Consider the following 27,528-nt stretch of genomic DNA (forward strand, 5'->3'; position numbering starts at 1 on the left):
TTCATTTACAATCCATTGCCACTGATGTGGAATGTAAACCATCCTTACATCTGTAGGTCAGCATCAATAAAGCCAGCACCAGAGGTGCCTCTCGAGATAGACATCACTCTCGGGGCGAGACTCAATCACAAAGAATGCACCTAAAACAGTGAATGGTCACCTACTTGAATGGAAATCAGCTGTCGGATTATGGGAAACAGGCAAAGGAAGGGAGCTGCCTTCACTTTTGTTCAAAGTTTGGTAGAAGATTTGTAGCTCGGCTTTTGTTCTTCTCTCACAGGATGTATGCAACCCTGGTCAGGCCAGCATGTTATACTGATCTTGAACTGAGTGGCTGGTTCAGCTGTTCCACAGGACAGTAAAGAGTAAAACAAACTGCTGTAAATTTGCAATTAAACAGAGACCTGTCCAGGGAAGTATGCCCACTGCCTTCTCTAATGGGCATCAGGCAAGCCGATATCAACAGATTATTATTCCGTGGATCTAGATTACGAGCCAATGACTTGACCACCATACACCATCTTCACATCTTTCAGATTCTGTATAGAGAATAAGTTAAACATCTCAAATTCAATTATTTAGCAATGATCACGTGGTAAGAAGGGGCTTGAAACATGTATCCAGAATTAACAAAGGCGCAAACAATGGTTTATTCAGGAGTTGCACTGAGGCTGAGGAGAAGACTGGGACGTCTTAATGTTTGTTCTGGACAGGATTGGCATGTGGGGAGGATATGGAGATGTAAACTTTGCAGGAGGAAATGAATCAAGATGGTTGAGAACAGTGTGTTTCATCCTCGCATATTGGGGAGTAATTTGTAAATAATAATTTGCTAGTTATTATTTCTAAGGAATGTAATCTTTGGTTGGAACTGAAAAAGTTGGCTTGCATTTTTCCGAAATTTACATATCATCAGCATCAATTCAGTTCAATCGACAGACTGAGTGACTTGCCAGGAACACCAACTATAGCAAGAATAGGATAGTAACCAACTTGAATAACCAGCAGTACATCTTCAATCCGATATGCTAATGATATCCAAGGCTGGGAAAGCCAGTACAGACCATAGGATAAACTGCTGTCCATTGTTGGAACATTCCAGTCTAATGTTCTCACAGACTCATCTCTCCTCCACCTCTCTCTGGAGCTGCTGATCGCTGTTATTGGTGTGGATCATGCTCCTGCTCATACTATCGGATAAAACACTGAAAGCATTCCCTTATTGATAGAAGAGAGAAAATCTCTAGGGATGCTTAGGATCCATGGAGACTGACATAATCACAATCGCTGAACAAATAGCTCCAGTTAACCGATGAGACTTCAATACTGTTTTATTAAAGTTCAAAATAATTTGAACGTTTATGCATTCTTGGTGTGATATGTGAGTGTGACTGAAGGAAGAAATGTTGAAGATGGCAGATTGATTGTGTGTAATCAGTCAGTCAGCATTGGATATGGAAGTAATTCCAGAGGTTTAACGGAACATGAATATGCTTCTCTGCTCATAAATAGAGAAATAAATCCTGTAACAATAGATCAGTCATTGCAATATCTGTAAAACATTGAGAGAACATCTTTCGTCCATGATCTGATGGCAAAATGTGCCAAAGGAAACGTGGGTTACAACAAACAAGCAGCATGGATACGTTAACAGAGAATTGTACTTGACAAACACAATTCAGATTGTTATTGGAGAATCAGAGAGGGCAGGTGTGGGTCATGTTGTTGATGGTATCCATGTTAACGAACTGTGATGAAGTGTCATTTAATGGACTTCAATTACATTATGATTATGACATTTGGGGAAAGACAGAAGATGGAGAGGACTGGGTGACATGAATGTTTAGACTGGGTGGAGGGGCAGTGATGTTCTCCAGTCACCAGTATTGGAACGATTCACTTTATAACTCACATGAGGAACAGATTCCAGGATACATTTACAATGAGGAATTAGCAGAGACAATATTAATGAAGTGCATTCATACAATATAAAATCCAGAAACAAAGTGATTTTCTGCACATACAAATAAATGCAAAGTGCAGAGAGATAAAGGTTGTTAAAATGCATATAGTATGTGCTATATAAACTGAAATGTGGATTACAAAACTAGGTAAGTAGTGTGCAAACTTTATCAATCATTATTTCACCACAGCTGAAATGCTGATTCCCCTCTGTCAGTGATCCCCCTCACTGTGATTCTCTGGCCCAATCTCTCACATGGTCTGGCGGGGGCGGGGGGGGGGGGGGGGGGGGGGGGGAGGGATCATCATTTCCTGCTGCTCTTGGCACAGTCTATATAAAAACTCTGCTTTCTGCATGGAACCAATTTATTGCCCTAATGGGTTCTGTTTAGCTGTCAGTAAATTCTGTGATATTATTGGAAATAAATACTCTGGGCTAACAGCCAGTATCAGCACAGTGCTCACAGGGTATGGCGCCCAGACAAAACGGCTTACATTCCAGAGGAATTTCTATATAAAGCTTCTAACTTCTGTCTGTCCATATTTATCTACCCTAATGCGGTCTCCTGATCGATCTAACTTCACCCTCACCTAACACCTCTCCCACTCAATCAGTCACTCCCCTTTCTATTCTCTCTCAGTTTATCCCCCTTCACTTTCTTTCTCTCTGTTTATTTATCTCACACAGCATCTATCTCCACACAACTTCTCTCTATCTCCGTTTGTGCTGTTGGAGAGCTTGTGACTCCTCGATGGGCTGAGTGGCCTCCAACTGTTTCTAATAAATCTGTGGTTCTCTGTCCCACAATAAATACTTTGGGTGCCTTGACAGACATGCTGGTCTGGTGACACATACAGTGTACAGCCAGCCATTCTTACTTCCTGTTCTTTTCTGATGTGCAGCTGCCTTGAAATGTCTGTTCAAACGAAACAGATTGAATGAAATTCAAGCAGTCGAGAGGGCGTTCATGACTGTGTACTTCAATCAGGATTCAATGATGGATGAGATTCCAGAATAACAGAGGCAATGAATGAAAAACAGAGCAACACAAGAAATGGCAGTTGAGTACAACATGTGGTTCCAAGAAGGTCTCATGGTATTAACAGTAGATTACCTATCCAGAAAAATCAGCTCATGTTCTGTGGATCCAGGTTCGAATTCCGCCACTGCACATGGTGGAAATTCAATTCAATAATTTTAAAATGTCCCTGGAATTAAGAATCTACAAATGAGAATAAAATCATTGCCGATTTTGAGAAAAATCCATCTGGATCATTAATATCCTTTAATGAAGGAATCTTCCATCCTCACCTGGTCTGGCTGACATGTAACTTCAGACCCAAAACAACGTCATTGACTCCCAATCGCTCCCTGAAATGTTCCAGTGAGTCCTTCAGTTGTACCAATCATTACAAGGTTTCAAAGAAATGAAACCGGCTGAACCACCTGGCATCAAACTGTGCACTGGAAAAGTCAACATTAGAAACATCACTGTAGAACCTCCAAAGTCTTCCTTACTTTGGGGTAATGCCAAAATTGGGATGATTGCCTTACAGACTAGTCAAGCAACAGCCCGCCATAGTTATACTCATGGAAACCTACCTTACAAAAATAACCCAGCCACTACCATCACCATCCCTGGATATGTCCTGCCCCAAATGCAGGACCGATCCAGCAGAGGGGGCAGCTCAGTGAGATAGAATCGGTAGGTAGTTGCTCTGGGAGGCCCCAAAATTTACTCCAGACCTAATGAATTCCCATGGCTTCAGATTAAACATGGACAAAGAATTCTCTTACTGATTATCACGTTACGTCGTTCCTCACCTGAATCAGTGCTCCTCTATGTTAAACAACACTTGGAGAAGGCACTGACTGAGGCAAGGGCACAAAGTGTATTCTGGCTCGGGATATTGTGGCTGAGGAATGGTTTGGCAGCAGTACTGCTGATCACGCTGGTCGGGTCCCAAAGGACATTGCTACTTGATTTGGTCTGCAGCAGGTGGTGAGGGAAATTCAAGAGGGAAAAAAATCATACATGACCTCATACTTACCAATCTACCAACTGCAGATGTATCTGTCCATGACAGTATTGGTTAAAGTCTCATGGTCACATTAAGAATAAACTCTATTGTGTTGTGTGGCACTGTCACCATGCTAATTGGCACAGACTTCGAAGAGATCTAGCAACTCAAGACTGAGCGCCCATAAGACACTGTGGACGATCAATAGCAGCAGAACTGTACTCAAGCACAAACTGTCATGTCATGGCCCAGTATGTCCCCCACTCAACCATTACCATCAAGGCAGAGGATCAACTCTGGTTCAATGGAGAGTGCAGGAGGGCATGCCACGAGCAGAACCAGGAATATACAAAGATAAAATGTTAATCTGCTGAAGCTTCCAAACAGAAATACTTGCGTGCCAAATAACATAAACAGCAAGATCAGACAGAACTGAGCTATCCCACAACAAATGCATCAGATTTAAGCTCTGCAGTCCTCCTAATCTGATCATGGATGGTGATGGACGATCAAACAACTCACTGGAGTAGGAGTCTCCACAAATATCCCCATCCTCAATGATGGAAGAGCCCAGCACATCAGTGCAAAAGATAAGGCTGAAGCTTTCGCAGAAATCTTCAGTCAGAAGTTTTGAATGGATGGTCCATTTCGGCCTCCTCCCGTGGTCCCCAACATTACAGATAGCAGTCTTCAGCAAATTCGATTGACTGATGTCAAGAAACGATTTAAGGTACTAGATAATGCAAAGGCTATAACCCTTGATAACATGCCGGCAATAGTCCTGAAGACTTGTACTCCAGAACTTCTCGCTTCCCTCGACAAGCTATTCCAGTACAGTTACAAACTGACAATGGATAAAAACTGTGCAAGTATGTTCTGTAGATAAAACGCAGGACAAATTCACCCCGGCCAAATACCGCCTCATCAATGTACTGTCCATCATCAGTAAAGTGATGGAAGTTTTCATCAATAGTGTTGTCAAGCAGCACCTGCTCAGCAATAATCTGCTCAGTGACGCCCCGTTTAGGTTTTGCCAGAGGGACTCAGCTCCTGACCTAATCACAGCCTTGTTTCAAACAAAGAAAAAGGAACTGAAATCCAGCCCGTGATATCAAGGCTGCATTCTTTCAAATGTGGCATCAACTAATCCTAGCAAAAAGGGCATCACGGGCCAACACTTCATTATTAGTGTCATACCTGACAGATAGGAAAACGGTCATTCTTATTGGAGGTCAGTCATTCAGTTCCAGAACATCTCTGCAGTAGTCCCTCAGGATAATGTGGATGTAAGTTTGCTCCATGAACTGGAATGTTCATTTACAGACGTTTCATCGCCATTCTACGTAACATCTTCAGTGGCCCTCCGGATGAAACCTAGGTCCAAACATCTTCAGTCGCTTCATCATTGACCTTCTCTCATCAAAAGGTCAGAATGGGGATATTCGATGATGACTGCACAATGTTCATCACCATTCACAAATGCTCACATACTGAAGCAGTCCATGACTAAATGCCACAAGATCTGGACAATCTCCAGACATGAGCTGACAAGTGGCAAGGAACATTTGCATCACACAAATGCCAGACAATGACCATCATCAGTAAGAAACAATGTAAGCAATTGGTATTCAGCAGCATATTTGTCACTAAATTCCCCTCCCTACCCATATCAATACATTTGGGATTACCATTGACCAGAAATTCAACTGGACTCGCCACAAAAATATAAGAGCTAATCAGAGGATAAGAATACTGCGTGAGTAACTCACCTCCTGTCTTCCCAAAGCTTGTCACTCATCTACAAGGCTCAAGTCAGGACTCAGATGGAATACTCCCCAATTGCCTGAATGAGTGCAGCCACAACGACACTAAAGAAGCTTGACACCATCCAGGACAAACCAGCCCATTTGATTGGCATCACATCCACAAGCATTCACTCCCTTCACCTCCAACACTCAGTGGCAGCAGCGTGTACTATCTACAAGATACACTGCAGAAATTCACCAAAGATCCTCAGAGAGCATCTTCCAATCCTACGAGCACTTCCATCTAGAATGACAAGGGCAGCAGGCTTTTGCGAACATCACCACATTCAAACTCCCTTCCAAACCAGTCAACATCCTGAGTTGGAAATATATCACCATTTTTTCACTGTTGCTGGGTCAAAACCTTATCATTCCCTCCCTCATAGCATTGTGGGTCAACGCACAGAAGGTGGACTGCAGCAGTACAAGAAGGCAGCTCAGAACCACCTTCTCAAGGGGCAACTAGGGACGGACAAGAAATGATGGGCCCATCCAGCCATTCCCGTATCCAAAACAAAAGTTTAAGAAGTTCCAAGTTGAGCACCTCGATGGGACAGGTTGTCTGATTTGAGCATGAACAGGAAAGCAGTGTTTCTGATGATGAACATTTTAGACCTTTCTTTTATTAGAAGGGTGTTCAGTGTTCCATGACGTATTGTTGCTGAGCGCTGTGATAAATTGCACCACTTTGATTAAATTCAACAATATTAGCATAGCAGGATCGATCATTCAAAAATACCAGACTGAAAATGACAATCATCGTAGAGACAATGTACTCCCGCGAGATGAGACTCACAGATAGCAGCTTATATTCAATATATTATTGCGCTACTGTCTGACACTGAATCCTGCCACTGTCCATATTACAGGGGTTACCATTGACCAGAAGGTGAAGTCAAATCAACGCATAGATACGAGGGCTACAAGAGCAGGTCTGAGACTTACAATTCTGCACTGAATAATAGACTGTATGACCATAAGGGCATGAGATATAACAATCAATTTAGGCCATTCAGCCTATCTCTTTGAAACTGTGCCATTTTGCCATACTCTCGAAGACTCGTGGAAATATCTTCTATACTCTAACTGTATCCATTTTGGCAGTTATCGATCAGTTTCAATCATATGCGCCACCAATTATTCTAAATTCCATTGAGTACAAACATAGAGCCCTCAACTGCTGCTCGTATGACAAACCATCATTCCCAGGGTAGATCATGTCCAAAACCCGTAGATCCTTCCCCAAAACAGCAAACAATAATCCAAATGTTTTCTGACCATAGCCCATTATATTGTCAGCAGCATGTCTCCGTTTTTGTATTGTCACTCTTTTGAAATGAATATTAATATTGCATTTGCTTTCCCAACTGCCAACTGAACCTGCACATCAACCATAAGAAAGGATGAGTACTCCAAACTTCTTTTGTGCTTCAGAATGAGTGAAGCCTTTTAGAACATAGTGTCTGCCTGTATTCCGCCTACTGAAGTGCATCATCTCACATGTTCCCATATTGTGTTCCATCAGACATGTGTTTTCCCAGTGTCCTAAACTGACCAAGTCTTTCTGCAGCCTCCCCACTTCCTCAACATCACCTGCCCATCCAATCATCATTGTATCATCTGCAAACCTAGTAAAACTGCTGTCAGGTGAGATGGTTCACGTAAATGGCACTTCCTGACTACCTGGGTACTGTCCACCATTGAAAAGGCACAACGCTCAAAATGCTTGACTCCATTCAGGTTTAAGCAATGGATTGACTGGAATTACACCTGCAAAGTCTTCACTCCTTGAACCACTGGCACTGGCACCCTGCACACCATTTTATTATGAATTTACCCCATTATGGTGATGCAGAACTTGATGGCGCACGATCCCAGTCTATTAATGGTAATCTGTCTCAATGCTGACTGTGTGGTGCTCACACTGACCAATGTCATTGTGTATTAAAGACGACAGAGGGAGGTGCGGGTGTGGGGATGTCGATCATAAATGACTGCGTGACTGTCACTGAGGGCTGACACAGGCCGTGAAAGCCCCAGATGTACCTGTGACTGTTGTCACCGCTGTAGGCATGATCAGTCTTCCAGTGAGTCAAATCAAAGAAAGTGATGGGCCTGGAGAGTGTTCCTGGCTGAGCATTCAGATCCTGTTTGTACCAACTAGCAGAGGTATTCACATGCAACTTCAACCTCTTCCTCCAGAAGCCGAAGTCCCAATCTGATTCCAGAAGGCCATCATCATCCGCGTGAGATAGCACTTGGAACATGCCCTTATAGACTACCACGCAGTGGCTCTGACCTCAATAATCATGAAGTGCTGTGAGAGGCTGGTTATGGCCTACACCAACTCCAGTCTCCCAGCCTGACCTGCTGCCCTCTAATATTTGCTGACTGATGTAACGAGTTCACAACTGATGCTCTATCCGAGCCTCCACGCATCCCTGCAACATCTGCACAACAAGGATACCTACACCAGGCTCCTGCCCATTGACTAAAGCTCCACCATCAAAATCATTATCTCTTTCAGACTAATCACAAAACTCCGTTACCTTGGTCTCGGTTCGACCCTCTGCAACTGGTTCCTCAGGTTTCTGACCCACAGACCGCAATCATGAAGATCGGTAAAATCAACTCCTCCACAATAACACTCAACACTCATGCTGCTGAAGGATGTGTTCTCAACACCCGACAATACTCCCTGTGCACCCACGGCTGTACCCGCAGCACCTTACTGTACTCCCTGTACATCCACAGATGTGCCCTCAGCCCCCCACTGTCCTTCATGCACACCCAGGTCTGTGCCCTTAGCCCCCTACTGTTCTCCAGATACACCCACGGCTGTGTCCTCCGCCCCCCACTGTCCTCCCTGTACAACCACGGCTGTGCCCTCAGCCCCTTAGTGTACTCCCTGCACACCCACAGCTGTGTCCTCAGCCAACTACTGTACTCTCTGTACACCCACGATTGTTTCTGCAGCACCCTATTGTTCTCCCTGTACTCCCACGGCTGTGTCCTCAGCCCCCTCACTGTCCTCCATGTACACCCACGGCTGTGACCTCAGCACCCTCACTGCCCTTCATGTACACCCACAGCGGTGTCCTCAGTCCCCTCACTGTCCTCCATGTACATCCAACGCGGTGTCCTCAGCCCCCTACAATACTCCATGTACTCCCACGGCTGTGTCGTAAGCGCCCTAATGTCCTCCCTGTACACCCACGGCTGTGTCCTCAACCCTCTACGTACTCCCTGTACACCCACGGCTGTGTCCTCAGCCCTCTACGTACTCCCTGTACACCCACGGCTGTGTCCTCAGCCCCCTACGTACTCCCTGTACAGCCACAGCTGTGTTTCCAGATTCCAAACATCGCCAGCTACAAGTTCGCTGATGACATCACTATAGCAGTACGGAGATTAAACAACAACGTGTCAGAATCTAGAAAGGAGATATAGAGGTTAGTGGCATGGGGTATTGATAATGACGTCTCTCTCTAATCTGGCAAACGTAAAGGACTGATCATTGACTTTAGGAAGAAAGGAGGGGAACACACCCCATCTACTTCAACCATTTGAAGGAGTGCAAAGCATCAAGTCCCTCGGAGTGATGATAACTGACAACCTGTCTGAACTTCTCACATCGGTCCGATGGTCGGGAAGGATCAACAATGCCTCTCCTTCCTCAGGTGGTTCAGAAAATTCAGCATGCGCTACATCTACAGATACACCATTGAGAGCTTACTGTCCCGGTGCGTAGCAGCCTTGTATGGCACCTGCTCTACTCAGGACAATGAGATACTACAGAAGATTGGGTGCACAGCTCTGACTAACACGGACTCTAACATCCCAAACAATGATTCCATTTACATGGCTCGTTGCCGCAGGAAGGCTGCCAACATCTACCCCAGATTACTGAGGGAGGGAGACAGGAAATATCTGTGGTATTAACAGATATCTTTGTAGCATCCTTGAACACGGCTGAAGTCCCAGAAGACTGGACAATTGTTAATCCCCTTGTTTAAGAAAGGTAGGGATTGTCCAGTCAATTATAGACGGGTGAGACTGATGTCATGGATAGGGAACCTGGTGGACAAGATACTTAGGGTTAGGATCTATTCTCATTTGAATGAAAAAAGTCTTATCAGTGATAGGCAACATGGAAACAGACAAGGTCATGTCTTTCCAACTCAATAGAGGTCTTTGAGGAGGTGACAAAGTTGATTGATGGGGGAGAGACTGTAGATGTCATGTACATGGACTTCAGGAAGGCGTTTGGTATATTTACCCATGGTCGGGTTATGGCGAAAGTGAAGTCACATGGTGCGTTAGCTAGATGGATAAAAAACTGGCTGGGCAACAAAGGCAGAGAATTGTCAGGGAAGGGAGTTTCTCAAAATGGAAAACTGTGACGAGTGGTTCCTTTAAGATGTCTCCAGAAAGATATATAAATGGGCAGGGAACAAAGGGATATAGATCCTTAGAAAATAGGTGACAGGTTTAGTTGGAGGATTTGGATCAGCACAGGCGTGGACCACCGAATGGCCTGTTTCTGTGCTGGAATGTTCTTTGTGCTGACATTATCAAAGACCAAACAAACCCCAGTAATGGTCTCCTCCAACCTCTTCTATCATGCTAAAAGGTACAGAAGCTTGTAAACACAGAACATCTATTTCAGGGACAGCTTCTTTCTGACTGTTATTAGGCTGATGAATGTACTCTCTATTCTCAGATAATGCTGATCTTGTTCATCTTGATCTCGCCTCGCGCACGCCCTATGCAGCGTCACCTACATGCCTCTCAGACATGTGTTGCAGCCAAAGTTCTCTCTTTCCTTGCTTACTATGATTTGCCTGTACATCTTGGTACAGGACAAAACAAATTCTCACCACCCTATCCCAGCTCCTTCCAGTGCTCACTCCGAGATCTCTCCGGTCCTCACCCCCAGCACATCCCATTTTCCATCCCCCGCTCACTGTGACCCCATTCCCAGCTCTCTGTGTGCTTTGTATCGCACTATTTCTCTCACACTGTCTGTTTCCCTGTGTTTTCGTTTTCTGTGTCTTCTGTTTCTTTCCCTGAACTTACTATCTCCCCTTGTCCCTGTCCAAGTGATTGTTTGCTTCTTATTTTGTTTCATTTTTCTGTTTTACTGACTGCCCTTCTGTTTCCCTCGCAATGTTTTTTTTCTCTCTCCTTGTACGTGTCTGTCTCTTTCTCCCTTGTGATGTTGATGGCTTCTCTATTCTTTTGAAGCATGTGATGGCTCTTTGGTTGGATGTTGGCAATACAATAAACTCAATTGTGTTTTGGTATCTTGGACATAATTTAAATTTATTGGTTAAATTTCAATTGTTGTCAAAACAGCAACTAGAACTTGAATATCCATTTAACGGTCAATTGTTACATGTAAATATTTTGGAACTGCCTTCTCGCAGTGCTCTGCATACTGGCAACTGAAAGCATTCTATTCACGTGCATAATAGTGTGACGGGAACTGCTCTTCCCAGGACCATAAGAAACTACAGACGGTTGTGAGCACAGCCCAGACTGTCATGGAAGACAACTTTCCGTCCAATTATACTTCTCATTGTCACCGAAAGGATGGCAACATCAAATGTATCTCCCAAACTGGTAATGATCGCCGACAACTTCTTCCAAAAGGGAGGAGATACAGAGGCTTGAAAACATGGATCAGCATGCTCAGGAACACCTTCTCCCCTACCATAATTAGATGGCGGATTGACATCTCTAACTTGTCAAATAATCAATGTACTTTAAACATAATCTTTGATATATACAGGTTTCCCTCAGTATCTGAAAGTAGAGTGTTCCTCCAAAACCTTTCACAAGCTGATATGGTGTAAAGCGAAGTAGCATTAAGTTATGAGGGAAAAATTCACCTTTCGTGGTAATAGTGAAAATCCTCTTCGGAATTCTTTTGATTAGCGGAAACAGGACCTAATGGAGGTCTTTCGGAAAGTGAAGTGGCAAAAAGCGAATTTTTAGAAAGTGGGGAATGCAGGTACCGACATGGGGATGATGTTCAGGAAAATGGGAAAAGTTAAAAATAAATGAGGTGATTCTCACATTTTATTTGTATCCCAGCTGATCATTATTCCCTTTGTTTGCTCTTTGTCTTCTATCTCTCTCTTTATCTATCGATTCAACTCGCTCCTCCTCCCCTTCAAAGCAGACTTCCCTATCACCAGCATTATTTTCACTATTTTCCAGCTGCTTTCAGGTCAGAAAACCTCCCCAGCACTTTCTGTTCTTTTATTTGCATTTCTTATGCAATTTCAGATCACCAGCATCTTTCGTTATTTGCTTTAACCTTCAAATTTGTTATTCCATGGGAAGTCGGCATCTCTGCCAAGGGCAGCATTTGTTAATCATCACTAATTGCCCTGACTATGAGGCCATTCCACAAACTAATATAAAGTCAAGCACATTGATATGGGTCTGAAGTCATACTTAACCCAGACCAGGTAGGAACGTTAGATTTCTTTACCGAAGGTCATCCGTGAAACAGGAAAATTTTCAGTCAAAATGTGCGTTTTATAGTTGCTTTTCGTGCAATGCACTTTATTCGAATTCTTAGCATTTTTATTTAAGTTCTGCCATCAGCTGTAGTAGGACTTGAAACAAGTCGCTTGAAACAATGTATTTCATTTAATAAGCTTTGCTCCTGAATTACATCCAACGACATTCCTACTCTGATACATTGTCCTAATCATGAAGTAACGTCCGAGACAAGAACAAGTTTGTGATTGAAATACTTGTAACTGGAAAAGTGGCCAGAAGAGAGCTTGAAACATAAAGTCTGAATTTTACCAACGTGCAGACAATGGTTTGTGCAGCCACAGCACTGACGCAGAGATATTGTGAGCTGGTAGTGGACAGGATTCGTGACAGAGAGAACAAGAGACATAAATCAGTTCAGGGCAAAAAGGGATCTCGAGGTTGTGCACAGTTTTGTTCTCAGATGTAAGGGTGTGGTCTGCAATTCAGATGAATGGAAACTGCAATTGAAATTGAAGATAAAAGTTTCTTTCATGGGCAAATATAGATAACAGAAATTGCAATAAAGTTCAAAATTGTCTAAGGGATTAATGAATGAACAGTAGTAGAGAACACCAACAAAGCGAGAATAGGTTATGATTTGGAGATGTCGGTGTTGGACCGGGGTGTACAAAATCACACAACGCCAGGTCCAACAGGTTTAATTGGAAGCACACTAGCTTTCGGAGCATCGCTCCTCCACCATAGGTTAGTAACACACTCTCCACCCCGCACAATCAGCACCACTAATATCTGATAAGGTAGAAATTTCCAACAGAGGATAATGTTGAAAAGACCCAAGGAAAGCCTCCTCTCCATTTGTGTAATTATCCAGTCCATTATTCGCAGATTCAGATCTGTCCTCTCCAGTCTCTGCAGCTGCTGATCCCTGTTACTGTTGGAGCTGATGCATCGGCTCCTAGGCTGGGATAGCGCACTGAGTGAAGCCCCTCACCAATAGGACACAGTTACAATGCAGTCACTGAGCAAACAGCTCTAGCTTTCAATACAGCACATTCAGTTCACAAAATATCTGGACTGTACTGGACTTGATGCTGACATTGCTGGCGATTGGTCACATCTCCCATCAACCAATTCCTCTAGTGAAGTCAGTTGTGAGGGAAAATTATGGATGTTTTCTTATCACAGGCTAGATGACTCTGCCCTGTTGTACGCTTGCAATGCTGTCACCATCTTACCCCGAATCTCCGCCCCTCCACAAATAAAGAAACACAATCAGGATGTTGCTACTGTGCTGATCACTCTTTCACGGGAAGAAACCCCAGCCAACAGACTGTCACTGGGCACAATTGTCCTGAACATAGACAGGAAGTGTGGACTTCTCTAAATGGTCCTCTCACTGCGCTAATAAAGAAACATTGGAACTTCCGTATAGAATATGCTTCAGTAATTAATTTATACAAATTGACAAACATCTTAATGCAGTTTTATTTGCTGCTAAGCATAATGTTTCACCTTTTTTCCCCTCAGTCCAAAACCAAAAGTGAACTTATTCATTAAGACTTATGAATTAATAAGTCAGACTTACCTAGTAGATAGGTCGGAATGGGGATAGTGGCTGAGTAGACTGCATGGGGAGTACAATGATATTCCCTAGTCATCATCACTCTTAACGTCAGATAGAATTAAATATAGTTCACAACAAGGAACGAGCCAACGTTTGGAATATGTAATGCTCAATGACAATGTGAACTGAACAGGATAATTTTAAATGTGATAAAGTGAACTATATATTATATACACACCATTTAATCATTGGGAATACAGATTGAGTAGTGTCACCGCATCTGAAGCATTAACTTTGATGTCTCTTCACAGATACAGCCAGACCTGCTGAGCTTTCCCTCCAACGTCTGTTTTTGTTTGAGATTGATCATGTTATTCATATCTGGCAGGATTCTTACAATTAAAAGCAGATGATATTAACAAAATGTACAAGGCTACGGGGACAATACAGGAGAATGATTGTAGAAATATCGCTCACTCCAAACTGGAAGAGACAATGGGCTGAGTTTTCATCACCTTTGCTGTAATAATTCTATGTTATGCACTGAAAGCTTTTGGAGATTGGGGAGACAATCCAGTTCAATGAAGGACAGAAGTGTTCAAAACCTGTCCCTATTATTTCATGAAGTTCAGCTGCCTCTAAAATGTATTTTCAAACAAAATAGATTTCCTAAGATTTACAAGATGTTCAGATTTTCTTTTTACCTTCTATCTTAAAGAAGAAACAGATTTTGGCTGTTATTCGGGTGTCACAGACATACCAACTGTAATAGAAACATGAAAGTACCACATTGTCCAAATATTACCAAGGTCAACATGTAGACCTGTCAAGAAACATGAAACATAGAGATAATGGAAACACGAAATGCAAACAGAAAATGCTGGAGAAACGGAAAAGGTGGGGAAGAGTCTGCAGAGAGCAACAGAATTAACATATGTCATATGATGTGACACTGTTTTTAAAAGTCCTATTAGAATCAAAGGTTAATTTTTTGCATCTCTTCTCAGATGTTGCCAGATCTACTGAGTTTCGCTCCAGCTCTTTTGATTTCTTTCTTCTTTCTGAAACGTGACAATGTGTCTGATCTGAATGATAGCAGCAAAGCTGTTATCTCAGTTGAATCTTGAGTAATCTGTTATGGACATTAAATGGGAAATTACAAAGTTCCTCTGTTTGACAGGGCTCTAAATATCGATGACGTATTGCATTGTGAGACCTTGGGATGAAAATGTTGAAACAAAACAGAAGTTGCTGTAAACGCTCAGCAGGTCTGGCAGCATCTGTGCCAAGAAATCAGAGTTAACGTTTCAGGTCCAGTGCCCCTTCCACAGAACTGAAAGTAACACGGAATATGTTGGTTTATATGCAGAAGAGACTGGATAGCTCTTAATGGAGACTGTTATCAGATAACAATAGGGTGCGAGTAATGGAAGGCTATGTAACAACTCGGCCTGGTGTATGGGTAGGGGGCTAGGACTTTGGGGAGTTCAGGCCCGTAACTTATTGAACTTGATATTGAATCTAAAGGGCTGCAAAGACCGCACATGGAAAATGAGGTGTAGTTTTTTCAGCTTGCGCTGAATTTGCCTGGAACACTGCAGCAAGCCTGACACAGAGATATTGGCCAGGGAATAGGATGGGCTGTTAAACTGGCAGGCAACTGAAAGCTCAGTGTCATTTGCAGCCGTCCAACTTGGATGTTCTGTGAAGCCGTCACCCAATCTAACCTTCATTTCCCCAATGCAGAGGAGACCACATTGTGAGCACCGCATGAGGTAGACTGGATTGTGGGAAATGTTGGAAAGGTCCTGCTTCACCTCGAAGGTATAGTTGGGCACTTTGATACTGATGAGTAGGGAGGTACGTGGGAATGTGTCACACCTCCGGCAGGGGAGTGTGAAGTGGACCTGTGGTGGGAGTGAACAAAGAGTAGACCAGTGTGTCCTGGAGGGAATAATCCCTCGAGATGGTGGACAATGGAGGAGAGGTGAATATGAGCAGGTGGGACATCTCGCTGGAGGTGAGGGAAATGTGAGTTGACGATCCTCTGCATGTGAATGCTACTGGGATAGTAGGTAAGGACAATGGAAACTCTGTTGCGAGAGGGAAGGGGAGGGGAAGGCTAGAAGTGCAGGAGATAGGTCAGACTCGGTTGAGGACCCTGTTGACAACAATGATGGGGAACCCCTTGATTAAGGAACAAGGTGGACATTTCAAAGGCTTCCTTGTTGAATGTAGTATCATCAGAAGCAATGAGGTGGAGACGGGGGAACTGGGGGAATGGAATTGAGTCTATGCAGGAAACCAGGTGTGAGGATGTATACTCCATGAAGCTATGGGAGTCGGTGGGTTAGTACTGGATATCAGTGGCCTGGCGATCCCCAGAAATGGAAGCACAATTGTTGAGGAAAGGAAGGATGGAGCCAGAGATCGACCAGGTGAAAGTGATGGAGAGTTTCAAATTCCAAGCGAAAGCGGTGAACTTTTCCAATTCCGGACAAGAGAGAGATGGAGAAGCGATGACATCATCTATGTATCGGACAAAGAGTTGTGGATGGGTGCTGGAGTAGAACTGGAACAGGGAATGGTCGATGTCCCCCAAGAAGAAACTGGAATAACTGGGGCCCAAGTGTGTATCCATTCCCTTCCTCTGTGTGGCAGGAGCAGGCTGAATCAATGGGTCTGCCCAGGCAGTTCAGTTTGTGAATTTTTTTTGGGGGGGGGAGATAGAAGCGAGTTCTGTTATCAGAGGACCATCAACTTGGGGGCAGTTGAGGGGCGGGGGGGAGATGAGTGGGGCAGGAATCTCCTGATGCAATATGGTCAGTTATCATAGTTGATACAATGGCCTGATGTGCCATGGTAGGATCAAGGTGCAGGGGGAGATTAGAGGAGGTATCTGAGAGTGGGCATTCAACCTCTACAATTTCCAAAACAGTCCACCAAACTTATCAGGACAGGTTGAGTAACACAGTCAGGGTTCGATCTAAGTACATGGAGATTAGGCTGTTCGGACAGCGACAGGTTGGATTTGGTGAAGGGAGTGCAGAGAAATTAAGACAACCAATGTTATGTGGAGTTTTCTCAATGAACCGAGTTAGTTCAGGTAAACGCCAGAGGGCGGGGTCCAGGTGGAGGGAGAGTGATGCAGCTGGGAAATGAGGTACATGGGACAGGGAGAGGAATCTTGCATAAAGAAACGGGCACTGAGGCGAAGACAGCGGAAGAGCTCAACTTAATGTCATCCCTAAAATTCATTAAAGTGGGGATACAGAGAGGTAAAGTTCAGATATTTGCTAAGTACAGAACATTCAGCATTAGAGAGTGGAAGTTCAGGAGAGATGGTGAATAAACGACAAGAGGTATAGTTTGGGGTGAGCATGGAGTCAGAGGGCAGGGTATGAGAGTGGAGGAAGGTTCCAGAGGGTCAAGGGCATCACCACGTTGTTGAAAATTGTGTGCCCAGTACATCTGGTTAAGCACGACGAATAAACCGGTGAATAAATTAGAATTGTGGAGTGGTGCAGCTTTGAGACAATATGATACGATGCTGCTGAACAGAGAAAACGTTGATCTCAGTGGTACTGATATCGCACGATCAGTCCTCAGAAAGTAACTGACTGATAATAGTTGGGAAGGTAATCTTATTGTAACGTCCTGATTTCACTGGAATGACACTCGAGCAGCAAGGTCTTACTTTTTAGAGACTTTCGAACAATCTGAAAACATCATATATCTTGATGTTATTAACAGGATAAATTTATCCATGGTTTTTGAAAGCACTAGCAAGGACAGAGTTTATTTGTCATTCCCAATAGCTCTGGGGAAAGTGTCATTGTTTTGTGAGGAAATTACCAGCGCAGAATTTCCTGCGATTCCCATTGACCACACTTTACTCATGATCCCGGATGTCACATGAGTCAAATACTACTTCGATGCAACGCAAGTTACTCTGACATCACCTGATATTGGAAAATCAGTTACATGAATAAAGATCAAAAGGATAGTACACGGCCTGTTTGAACAATGTGCTCACTCTCCTCACAATGTTTAACGGAAAACTGATGCATGGATTTCTGATTCTGAGGAGAGGTTTGTCCTATTTGTGATGAGGCTGTTTGGTTAAATGCTGTGACAGAGAGACAGAAAGACACTGCACTCTGTACCATAAGGAACAAAACCAACCTGTTCATGGTGCATCAGACAATGACAGAAACTCACTATTGTCTGTTCCTATTGGACAATGATCATCTCAATCTCATCATTTCCTGATGACCAATAGCAGCACAGAAGCCAGCGGCTCCCACGATCCCAGTTGGAAAGCAAAAAGGAGAAGGGATGGCCAGAGAAAGTGGGAGTAACGGGAATTGGTGTAACTTACAGTGGGCGTGGCAAAAGAAGAGTGTGAAGGGAGATCATCAGTGGAAGAGTATGTAGCAGTAGAAAAGGTAGTGCAAGGGAAGTTGGACTGGAAGAAAAGAGTAGGACGGAGGAGGAAGAATGGCAGATGAAGTTTTAGTGACAGGGAAAAGCTTGTATTTGTGTAAGTGAGATTGGATGAGAAAACATCACTGTACAAGAAAATCGGGATCTGGATTCCATTCAAAATATCGAAAGGATTCCTTGTACTTTCTCTTCTATCACTTGATTGTTGTTCAGGTTGGACATGTACTGTATATTTCTATATCACCATCAAGTGCAGACGACATGTTTCTTTCTCCCCTACGTGGTGTTTCAATATTTTTGATATTTTTACAGCATATATTTGCTTCAAATTCAAGGTGGATATATGAATATGATTTGATCTTCTGCAGTTTGCCCATTACATAGAACTTATGTAAGGGCACTCATCACATTCGGTGATTTAACAAACAATGAATGAGTCCATGTTCATCCTGCAGATGAAAACTTTCTTCAGCTCTGGTTATTTCAGGGAATGTTACAAAGAACAGTGCCACACAAAATGCTAATGTTCCACTGCAAGGTGTCAAACCCTAGTTTATCCTAAATTATTTACAATGCTTATAAATAAAACTTGCAGAGGGGCAGAATGTAAAAGGTGAATTCAACTCTGTGTCGAAAATGCTATTTGTGGATCCCTCATAAGATGTGTTAACTACATCACTCATAACTACACCAAAATAGGAAAAGCAAGAGACTGGAATTGTCAAATCATCCTCTGACTGACATCTGGAGAACAGGAAGGCAATTACGGTTTGTTTGTGTTATTCAGAAATGACGATGTGAGAATGTGGAATGTGGGGAGCAGTGGAATGATGATCAATGTTATGAATGACACAAAGATGGGCTGGGTGGATCACAGTCAGGAGGAAAGTGTTAGGATACACGAGGATATAAACAAATTATTCAGAAAGCCACATCAATGGCCTGATGAAATTTAACATCGATAAATTGGGAAGATGCAAGTCGGAAGTAACAAGATAAGAGAGTACTCAAAAGTGAGTATGAAAGAGGAGGGTTAAATTTGCTCGTTTTTTCTTTGCAGCACGGAAGATTAAGGAGGGAATATGGTACAGGTGTACAAGAGCGTAAGGGGTATGGAGAGGATGAATAGACAGCAGCTATTTCCCTTGACAAAGGATCAAAAACGAAGGGACACACTTTTAAAGTGAAAGGCAGGGGATTGAGAGAGGATTTGTGGATGTGTTTCGAACTGACAGAATGGTATGAATCTGAAATGCGTTGTCTAGGAGGGTGGATGAGGCAGGTAACCTCCCAAACTTTTAAAAAGCCTTTGGATATTCACTTGTTGGCACAGGCTTGTTTGGACTGTTTTTCATTGCACGATTTTTTTGCAGTGGCAGCCATGAACACTCTGATATTTCCTGAAACAATAAGCAAAGGCAGTTGCTGCTTTGTTCCTTTGTCTGTACTCAGTAAGTATTTATATTACAAACCAGCATCATCTCATGCTGCTTCAGCACTTACTCAACCAAAGGCAGCCAGCCATCTCTGGGAACATCCAGGGTAAATTATATGCTGTGTGTAAGCATTGTCCAACGACAGCACTGATATTATTCTCGCTGTTTGCCACCATTAGTATAGCTACAGCCATAATATGAACACAGCTTTTCCTCCATTATAATGCAGACCTCTAGCAAGATGGGCGTTATTTCTTGAAGCATAATAAATTCTTTCCCAGGTATTTACTTTGACAAATAGCAAGTTTTCCTGTGTTTTTCTGCCAGTTGTTAATCACACAATTCCCCAATCCAACCTCTTTCCCCTTTAACATTTTCTTCGGCAATGTCTCCCTGATCTCACACACCTCATTCCCTCACAACCCCCACACTCTCCATCCTTATTTGTTAAGGATGTATTGACATTTATTCCAGACAGCCTCTAATAACACTATGTAGCAGATAGAACAATGGGCGGGGCTGTGCCGGGCCTCACTGTGGGGAACGAAGCCAGTCAGGTGTTGCAGGCAGAATTGGGAGAACATTGTCGGACCAGTGACCGTGACGCATGTACTTTAGCTTGTTAAAAAAAGACCAAAAGATAAAGGTTTGAAAAATAAGAATAATTTGGAAGAGGGAGGCAGATTTTATCAAAACAAAGACAGGGATCTGGCCACAGTGCAGTTACTTCTCGGTGAAACTGTAGCAGAACAGCGTGGGGGTGGGGGTGGTGGGTGTCACATGCTCAAAATGGAATTGATGAGAGTGTCACCGCAACATGTTACACGGAAAATGAAATTTAGGAAAACCAGCCCAGGGAAGCTTGGATGTGTACAAATATTCAGAACGGATTACAAAATGAAAGGAGAAATAAAGTGAGCAGGTTAATGGAGGCCCCAGAAGAGCAGAGAGAATGTAGAGCAAAACACAGGAAAGTAAGTAGAAGAGCAAAAATGAGGGGGGTGGGGGGGAGAGATAAAGACATTACTGGGCGATATCTTCAAGAATCCAAAGATATTTTATAGGTTTACTAAGGGCAAGAGGGTAACAAGAGAAAGGATAGGGAGTATTAGGGACCGAGGAGGCAACCTGTGCACACAGCCAGATAATATGCAAAACACTTACTACATATTGGTCTTCACTTTGGAGAAGCAGTTCCTGGATTCACTGTCTGTTCCTGACAGTGTGCAAATTGACACAGAAGCTGAGGAAGAATTGAAGGTTGATGCAGGATAAAAAGTGGACAAATCCCTCCATTTGGATAAACTGTATCTTAGACTGATGTGGAAGATCAGGGAGGGGATTGCAGGCTCTTTAAGTTTGTGTTGTTTTTTGTTTTGCCTCTGGCAACAGAGGTGGTGTAGTCCAACAGGACAACATCTAATGTTGGTTCAACTTCCAAACAGAGTGCTAGAAAAAATGCCATGGGATTAAAGACGACCAAGTCTCATACCAGTGGGATCGAAACAAATGGAGAAAATTGTGAAAGTTTTTGAGGCTGGATCACTAAATATCTTCAAGGCTGAGACGGGCAGATTTTTAAACAAGGGTTATGGGGAAAACGCAGGAAAATGGAATGGAAGGTTATCAGAATAAATATACGCCAATTGAAAGGAAAAAAAACAGACTCAGCGAGCGGATGGGTGTACTGTCACTCATTTGTCTAATGGTAAACTTTTTGTCATAGTTTGTATTCACTGGACCATCAACCGTTCTCCCTCCGGAGTGAGACACAGTTTGGAATGCAATCAATACATTCAAGTAATTCATAAATGCAGTACTAATAGACAGAAAAGACCAGAGGACTGCAACAACGCAGATTGACTGTTGGGGTGACTATTTGCACCAGCGCAGTCACCACTTCTAGAAAGAAGACCTCAGCAAGACAAAGTCTAAGCATGGGCCTGGTGTTAAGAGTGCATAAGGCCCAAATGCTACATCAGTCTAGTGTCTCCCTTTTTCCCTAACCAAAATAAAATGTGGAGCGGTCTATTGACGTGCTGCTAGTCGCAGAGTCGGTCGTAATGTTTTGGTTCGAGAGGTTTCGGTGAGCAGCAGCTCACCAAAAAGTACAGGTACGCTCAGGTAAAGTCCTTTTTAACGCTAGTCTGACAGCTGCTGAGATGGCAGTTAGGGCAGTTGCACGTTCTCCTGCAGGATGTAGGAGCTCAGGGAGATTTCCAATGTCCCTGATGACTACACGTGTGGGCAGTGCAACCAGCTGCAGCTCCTTGGGAGATCGTGTTCTGGAGCTGGAGCTGGCTGCTCTTCGGATCACCCAGAAACGGAGCACTTCATCAATAAGATCTTTAGTGAGGTGGTCACACCTAAGTCCCTCCCTTAGCCAAGTTTCTGGAAAGACTATCATATCCCAGTCCCATGTAAAGATCCAGTACCTGAGTTCATCATCCTTGCCTGTCAGCCCTGTTTGATTTAAATAAGTGGAATTGAATCCAACAGGCTTTCATTGCTTCCTGTCGTGTTCCAGGCAGAGAGTAGCTGGGCGACCACCAGAAATGGCAAAGGGAGTAGGCAGGGAGTGCAGGAATCCCCTGTGGCTATTCCTCTCAAAAACAAGTATACCATTTTGGATACTGATTTTGTGTGTGTTTGGCGGATGGGGGATGGGTGTCTGGAAATGACCGTTCAGGGGAAAGCAGCAGTCGCCAGGTTGGTTGCACTACGACTGGCTCTGGGGAGCGCCAGGAAAGGATAAAGATAAACAAGGTCTTAGAGATAGGGGATTCGATTGTTAGAGGGACAGATCGGAAATCCAGTGGCTGCAAACGGGAAACCACGATGGTGTGTTGCCTCTCAGGTATCAGGGTCCAGGATGTCTCCGATCAGCTGCAGAGCATTCTCAAGGGGGAGGGTGTTCAGCCAGAAGTCATTGTGCACGTTGGCACAAATGACACAGGTAGATATAGGAATGAGGTCCTACAGAGAGATTACAGAGAGATTGGAGAAAAGTTAAAAACCAGGATCTCAACAGTGGTAATCTCCTGATTATTTCCAGTGTCATGAGCTAGTGAAGGTAAGGATAGGAGGATATGACAGATAAATATGTGACGTAAGAATTGATAGTGAGGAGGGATTCAGATTTTTAGATCATTGTGATCTTTTCTGTGACAGAGTTGACCTGTTCAAGAGGGACAGGTGGCACATGCAGTGGAGGGGGGACCAACAGCTTGGCAGCCAGTTTTGCTCGTGCTACATGGGAAAGTTTAAACTAGATTGGCGGGGTACGAGGGGGTGGAGTTATCCTCATTATCATGGAGGAAAGTTCAAGGCTGAAAGGACATACAGTAATCAGAAACAGTAAGCTGGAGAGACAGTTCAGGCTAGAATACCACAGTGAACAAGGAATGTCTGCTAATTAAATTGCAGTTATTTCAAGACAAAAGAGCTGACTGGTTAGGCCAATGAACTCAGGGCGTGGATACGTACGTGGGACAGGGATATTTTAGCCATTACAGAAACCTGGCTAAAGGAGGAACTGGACTGACAGCTTAATGTACCAGGATAAAGTGCGTTAAGTAGGACAGGGTGATGGAAGGAGGGGAGGGGGCGTTACGTTTTTGATTAAGGCGAGTATCACAGCAATGATCAGAAATGATATATATATATAAAGGATCAACCAGTGAGGCTTTGTGGGCGAAACTTAGAATTAAGAAGGGGATGGTGACTTTAGTGGGGTTCTACTATACGTCCCCAAATAGTCAATGTTAATTAGAGGAACAAATATGCGGGAGAGAGGGGAGACTTGCAGGAACAATTGGGTTGTCATAATAGGGGTTTTAATAGGGCAGACTGGGTCTGTCAGAGCTTTTAGGGATTTTGTGGAATGGAATCCATTAAGTGTGCCAGGAAAGTTTCCTCAAGTGGTATGTAGAGGGTCCTGTTCGGGAAGGGGCAAAGGTTGACCTACTCTTAAGAAATAGGGCAGGACAGGTGATAGAGGTGACAGTGGGTGAGCATTTTGCGATCACTGACTATAGTTCTATTGATTTTCAAATGGTTATGGAGAGGGAAGATGAAACTGCTCCACAAGTTCAAGTTCTAAATTGTAGCAAGAATGAATTTTGATGGATTTATACAGGAGCTTGTAGGGTTGATTGGAGTAGTTTGTTTGCAGGCAAAGGGAACTCTGGCAAATACGAGACAGTTAGAGTTCAAAATCTACAGTATATGTTCCTGTGAGCGTGAAAGGAAAGTTGACAGAAATGGGGAACCCTGAATGACAAGAATTATTGAGGCTGTGACCTGAAAAATAACGTGGAAGTGTCGCTCAAGTCCAGGCAGGTGGGATCAATGGAACTCCTGGATGTATGTAAGGGATACAGGACTTTACTGAAGACGGAAATCAGGACAGCAATAAAGTGCTATGAGATAGCCTTGGCTGAGCAGTTTAGCGTGAATTCAAAGAGGTACTTTAAGTCTATTAAAGGAAAATCATTAACTATTGAGAGAATAGGACCACTCAAAGACCGAAGTGAGCACGTATATGTGTAACCATAGGAGATGGGTGATGCCTTCAAAATATATTTCTCCTCTGTGTTTAACGTGGAGAAAGACACGAATACTTGGGAATTGGGGAAAGTTGAATATGATATCTTAGGGACAGTCTATATTACAGTAGAGGAGGTACAGGGTGTATTGGAATGCTTGAAGTTGGATAAATCTCATTGTCCTTACCAGATATATTCAAGAACACTGCAAGTGGCTAGAGGAGCTGGCCATCATTTACCAAAAATGAGATCCCGAAAGACTGGGGGATTGCAAATGTTGTACCCTTATTCAAGAAGGACTGAAAAATAAAGTCAGGGAACTATAGACCAGTAGGTTTAACATCTGTGGTAGGTAAATTACTTGAGAAGATTGTGAGGGATAAGATACATTTGGAAAACAGGGTTTGATTACGAATAGTAAGCATGAGTGGAAGTTCACGCCTGATGAATTTGTTTAAAGTTCTTTGATGGTGTGATCAGGAAGTTTGACTAGGGTGGGCCGGTAGACGTTGAAACGTGTAGTACTGGCAACAGACAGCAGGTCAGGCAGCATCGGAGGGGCAGAAGAATAGACGTTTCTAGCAAAAGCCCATTTCAGGAATGTCCAAAACATCGATTCTCCTGCTTCTCGGATGCTGCATGACCTGCCGTGCTTTACCAGTGTCACACCTTTCGACTCTAATCTCCAGCATCCGCAGTGCTCACTTTCTCCAATGGTGGTAGATCTGTACTATATGGATTTACACCAGAACAAGATGAACCTTTTCAGCCCATGGAGCCTGATATACAGTAACAGGAGGAGACGAATTAGTCCCTCAAGTCGATAAAACTAGACCCAGTTTAGATCATGCAGTAACAGTATCAGTCTATGGAGCTACTTCAAGTCAGTAATACAGGAAATGGAAGAGGCCACAAAGTGAGTGGACAATGGGGTTTACTGGAATAACACCAGGCTACATAGCTCCTCAGGTCTGCCCCTCAATTCAGTAAGGTCATGGCTGATTTGTTCTTGGCCAGAATTTCTCTTTCATGCCCACTTCTTTGTAGCCCTCAACTCCCTCACGTGTCAAAATCCATTAACACCACCCCACGCCCCAAAACCTTTCAATTAATTAGCTGTCTGGAATAGAGAGGCCCCAACAGTCACTATCCTCTGAGAGAAGGAAACACTCCCCACACATATGCCTTGGCCTATTGACATGAGCAAAAGATATGAACACAATGTCAGAGTGATTGGCCCTGACATCACGGCAGGACTTGACTCAACAAGGTGTCAAGGAATTTGAACAAGATTGAAATCCCCAATGTTTGGGTCATTGAGAACACAATGTGGCTGGTGGAGATCAATCCTCTCAGTCCCTGGATATCTCTGTAGGCGATCCTCAGGGAATGTTTCTCGGCACAAACAACTCCAGCTGATTCATCAATGTCTTTCCCTCTACCATACGATCAAAAGTGGGGATGTTCAGTGAAGATCACACAATATTCAGAACATTGCTCTCCTCCACAGGTGCTAAAGTATCAATAACAGACAGCATTCAAACTTGTGTTGTTAAAGTGTCAGCAACATTCATGTAATAGTGTGATCAGAACCTACACATTTCCATGGTTAAAAAAAAGGAAGCTCATGCAGCATCTCAAGCTGGTTTCACAGGAATGTCAGAAAGCCATTCAACGCATCAAAACTATTGGTAAGAAGAAGCACAGCCCATTCACTTTCTCCAGCCGACGACACAGGAAGAGGTTTTGAAAAAAAAAACAATCTACACATGTTGGAATCCAAAATAGACATGCGGGAGGCTGAAGATTACAACAAGCCAGGCAGCATCAGCAGGTGGATAAGCAACGCCTTGGGTATAACCCTTCTTCATTACTGCGGGCATATAAGGGAGCTAAAGATAAAGAGGCGGGGCGAGAAAAGAGGAGGCAGGGTGGTGAGGTGGGGATAGGTGGATACAGGTAAAGGGGTACCACTCGGTTGGACGATGAAAGGACTGAATCTGGGTGGTAGCTGGGAAAAGGTTTGATCAGTGGAAAGAAAGGGAGGGGAGAGGCTGGGAAGGGAGTTTGTGGATTAGAAGAAAGTTTACCTGAAATTGGAGAACTCAAATGTTGTGTGACTTGCTGTGTTCTTCCTGCCCCCTGCATGTCTACTATTACCGAGGAAGATAAGGAGTCTAGACAGTACATCACACTGGTAAGCTTGAACCAAGGGTCGCCTAATAGTATCCATGAAACTTTTCACTGAAAGCAGGAGGAGGACATTCCGCCCCTCGAAACACTAATGCATGAAGAGAACAGGGCATTCAGCCCCTCCAGACTGTAACAGAAAGGAGGGTGCCATTGATGCTGCAACATGACAAATCAATGAAGCATAGTCTGCACAGACAGGCTGTTCCATGTTGTTCCTCTTGGCTCCATTGCTAATGGTACACACGTGTTACATTAACGATATCACGTTTGTTGACAGTGAGGAGGGACAGCGGATGGTTTGTGTCAAGTCTCAAGGAGGCATCTCCCATCGCTGAGAAGACAGGCTAGTGTTCTGTATGGAGGTCAGAAGCTAGTGTTAATGGCGAACAATATCAGAGTGTGACTACTTACAGATTTGTGAACAACGTGACGTTCAGTACAGGGTCACACACCAGCTGCACATTGAGGTAGAGAGAGTTCTTTCAGAACCTGGAGCTCTCACTTCACGAACATGAGGCCCCACTCAGGTAAGTATAGTATCATAAAGTCCGACAGAATGGAGACAGGCCGTTCAGCCCAAACTGGTCCATGCTGACCAAAATGTCCATTTGTGCTAACCCCGTTTCCCTACACTTTTCCCCTGTCCTTCAAATCGTTTCCTTTCTATATATTTGCCCAATTGTGAAAGCATGTATCGCAGATGTTTTAGATAATGCTGTCAATGTTCCGTTTTGAAAATAATGAGTGTTGATCCATAACCCTCAAGTTTTAATACAATTTTTTTTGTAGTGATACAGATTATTTCTTTCACAGTCTCTTCGAAATACCATCACCACGGGAATTATTCCAGTGAAACTCCTTTACACTGCCTCTCTGTAGTAAAGTGATCATTCCTAATAAAGGAAAAATAATCTGTACATAGTGCCCCAATTACTTTCCGAACAACACTCTACGACAGCAGGAAGGTGTCGTCACTCCTGTACTTGAAGCATTTTGCAATGAAGAACAGTATACAATTTACTATGTTGATTACTTGC

This window comes from Chiloscyllium punctatum, chromosome 4, assembly GCF_047496795.1.
Source record: "Chiloscyllium punctatum isolate Juve2018m chromosome 4, sChiPun1.3, whole genome shotgun sequence".
Classification (NCBI taxonomy): domain Eukaryota; kingdom Metazoa; phylum Chordata; class Chondrichthyes; order Orectolobiformes; family Hemiscylliidae; genus Chiloscyllium; species Chiloscyllium punctatum.